This window comes from Pinus tabuliformis, chromosome X (assembly GCF_031772625.1).
Source record: "Pinus tabuliformis cultivar Carrire ecotype Pingquan chromosome X, CPIR1, whole genome shotgun sequence".
In the NCBI taxonomy this organism is placed as follows: Eukaryota; Viridiplantae; Streptophyta; class Pinopsida; order Pinales; family Pinaceae; genus Pinus; species Pinus tabuliformis.
Genome location: NC_142308.1, coordinates 925,669,406 through 925,673,489, shown reverse-complemented (window position 1 = coordinate 925,673,489; position 4,084 = coordinate 925,669,406).

The window sequence follows — 4,084 nt, the reverse complement described above, 5'->3', positions numbered from 1 at the left end:
GAGAGCAACCATTCAATAATAGAAAATCTAAATGGCATAGTAGAAGAGGACATGCAAAGTATTCCAAATGAGCAAGTGATCCATAAGTATCATGACTATATTAAATTACGGTTATAGACAACTATCATACCACAAAACTCGTTCACTCTTAAATTTTCCTTGACATCATCATTCGAGTGGACAGTTTCTCATGTTTTGGTATACATTAAAGTATATATTTTGAACTTCAATATGAGTATATTTGTAATCATGTTACACACATGGATTGACTAGAAATATTTCTACACTTGAGAATATGATTTATTTTCATGAAAAGTAAGATTACGTAGGAGAAAAAATAAATAGAATATTAAAGATAAAAATAAAGACTGATTATCAAAACTAGGAAATTGGCATAGTTAGACAAGGACTTTGCTTAAAAACCATGTTATTGGTTACCAGATTTATCAATAATTTATACATCCTATTGTTAGTCTTCTAAAATTATTTCAAATTTTTATATATATTGTCATGTTAGCTGATGTGGGATGCATTAATTCAATCCTAGTAATGAGTCTTAATCGATCAACCTCAACACATTATCTAGGTTCAAAACTATAGACCTCTTCTAGTGCCATGGGGATTGCATATAATAATGGTAGGCCCTCTTGTTCGAGATAGTCGAAATACATCGATGTCCATTGATTGTTAGAAATTTTAGGTGACTCGACTTTAACACTTTCATTTATACCTAGAAAGAGTACTAGGTACCGTGATGCTCACTCATATCAATGGTGAGTCATCTCAATTTTATTACGACATAGAAGAATGGTTGGCAATGAAATGATATATTTCCATACTCAAATTCAACACATTCATTTGCATGGCAAAAGTTGTACCATGGGTTCTGGATTTGATGAATATTATGTGGAGTACCAAATAGCATGTCATCCTTCCATTTTTTTTAATAAGGGTAGATTGAGCATTGGGGAAAAAATAATTCAAGCCTTCATTCTTTCAAAAACTTCAATAACCATTTCAAATTTTCCATTCAAAGAAAAATTTTATTAGCAACCTTCAATGAAACATAGTTCTCATTCATCTTTCTTCATCACAGAAATCATCCTCATATAATCAACATACGTCAACATTACTCCATTTTGGATCAACTTTGTGCTACATATATATTAGGATAGATTTATTTTCATCATCATGCATGTAAACTTTAACATATAGGTAAAACTTGAGGTAAATCCCTATTGAATATTTTTAATTTGTTAAAAAGTTATGGATAATGATAAGGATATACTATAATCTTGCATTCCTACCCTACCATTTAATTTTGTCTTCGTACCTTTCCAATATTTTTTTCCCGATATTTTATCATCAGTATAATATATCATCATTAAACCATTTCCTTAATCCATTAACCATTCCATTTTGATCTACCATGATCCAATAAAAATAGACAGGAAATTAAGGTACAAATGTTATGATAGTAATAAAAATTGACAAGAAAATTCACTCTATGGGATTACAAAAACTACTTGAGAAATGGGAAAATGAAATGGTTTTTTCCCATCACTGCCTATCCTAAAATGCGTCACATAAAATTTTATTATAGAGAGACAACAAAGAAAAGTATGCTTAACTCGTGAAAGAAGAACATAATGGTGTATGGATTGGATGGTGTTATAGCTAAGATTTTCCCAGAAGTTGTAAGAAGGGGAAAGGGTTTCGAGGTAACCACAAACCAATCTTTTAGATATAGGATCTAGCCAATCTATATCCAGAGAGGGCTCTCTCTTTCAAGTTTAGCTTTGTTTTGGAAAGGTTTTAGGCTAGTTGTGGAGTTTGGGAGTTTTGTTTGAGTTTGGATGGTGAGATTCAATAACAAAGGAGTAAGATTGAGTAGTTTAGTCCATTGGGTTGATGGAGTCAAAGAAGATGGCTTAACTAGACTTGGTTTCTTCACAAAGGATGGTTTAACCGAGCAAGGTGTTTGCATTATGATTCAGGTGTTGTCCTTGATGGCAACCCATTCAGGTGATAGATCACTATTCTTGATGATCAGCTCTCTATTTTTAAGAAGGACGCAGGCAATCTGTTCAGAAAGTGCGTCCCCGCAGGTATACCATGCAGAACCCGCGTCCAGGGACGCAGGCCAGCCGTTCAGGGGGTGCGTCCACCCAGTGCACACATTTCAAGACAGAGAAAAGCACGTGGGGGTTTCTTGTGTGGTTTCTAGCCGACGGTTTTGTGTTTCTATGGTGTCGGCTCATGGTATTGTTCCATGTTTTGGGGAGGAGCTTGCCTATATAAAGCAAAGGAGTTCATTTGGATTAATCATGTTTTTGGTTGAACATCTTATGAGGGTAAGATCTGGTCTAGATCTAAACAAGGCGAATCTGATGGACCGAGATCTCTTCGGCTCTTGCTCGGATCTGTAGATCTGATTGTCTGGGTTACTTCTAAAGTCTTGAAATCATCTTTGCCCAGAGGGACGCAGGTGCAGAAAGGGTTCAGGTGCGTCCGGGACGCAGGAGCGAAGCATTTCAGGTGCGCCGGACGCAGGTGCAGGAAGGGTTCTGGTGCGCCGGGACGCAGGCAGTTCAATAGACTCAGTGCGAGGGACGCAGGCTAGCAGTTGAGCAGAGTGCGTCCGGGACGCAGGCTAGCAGTTGAGCAGGGTGCGTCCAGGGACTCAGGTCAGCAGTTGAGCAGGGTGAGTCCAGGGACTCAGGCTAGCAGTTGAACAGGGTGAGTCCGGACTCAGGCTGGCAGTTGTGCAGGGTGCTTCCTTCTCTTAAAATCCTTGTTTCTCATTGTTGTGTTCTGGGTTTTGGTCCTATTATTGTTGATCTGGTTACTACAGTTGATTGGGTGATTCTCTTACACTTGATGATCAATTAATGCTTATGGATCCAGTTTGAAAATTTATGAAAAGTGGTCCTTGTATGAAAAGAAGTAGGGGGTTGTAGCTCCCTTCCAGGAGAGACTGGAAAACGAGAGAGAGTTGTAGCTCTCTGCAGGTTGCAGCCTGCGTACTGGTAAAGGACTGCACCAGTACAAAATCATTGTAAAAGAATTTCTAAATTGAAAGAAGATAGAGACATATTGCAGCAGGTGGTTTTCTCCCACATTGGGTTTCCACCTTACATCTTGTGTTCTTTGGTGTGACTGTCTATTTTCTTTGTTCATGCTCATTATTTTATGGTACTGATATGCAAGATTAATTCAAAAGATCAAATAAGGAAGATTTGTTAAATTGCTAGATAATACTGATTCACCCCCCCTCTCAGTATTATTTCCAACAATTGGTATCAGAGCAGGTCCTTCAGAAAAGCTTGATCGCTTGAAGGTAGATCGTTCATCATGAGCAACTACGAGAGAGAAGCATCAATTAGGCCACCGGTTTTTGATGGGACAAACTTCAATTATTGGAAGGTAAGAGTTACTGCATATATTCAATCTCTTGGTACAGAAGTTTGGGACATTGTAGAAACAGGCTATGCTTTTCCTTCAGCTACTCCTACAGATCCAGCTGAGAAAATGAAGTTGAATGTTCTATTTACAATAATTTTTGTCATGAAGACTTTGAATGCAGAAGCAGGTTTCAGGAAAGAAAGGAACAAGAACGGAAAAAGGAACAAGCCTCAGGAACCAAAACATGGAGAATAAAGGAACCTCAAACAGAAAGATGTGGGATAGCATTTTATGCAGAAGGACAGGAAAATCTATGGTACATTGACAGTGGATGTTCGAAGCATATGACAGGTGATAAAGAAAAACTTGAGTCTTATTCTATTTTAGAAAAGGGAAAGAAAGTCTCTTTTGGAAATGATACTCTTGCAACTATAAAAGGAAAAGGTATTGCTCCTTTAAAAGAAGATGTTAAGGCTGGAAATGTTTTGTTTGTTGATGGATTGAAGCATAATCTACTAAGCGTCAGCCAGATGTGTGATCAAAGAACCGAGGTTATATTCAGATCAAATGGATGTCTTGTTCGTGATCTTGATACAGGTAAAACAGTTCTCAAAGGGAAAAGAACTCCAAATAATCTATACATATTTGAAGAAGGACAACAACAATGCTATCTAAGCAA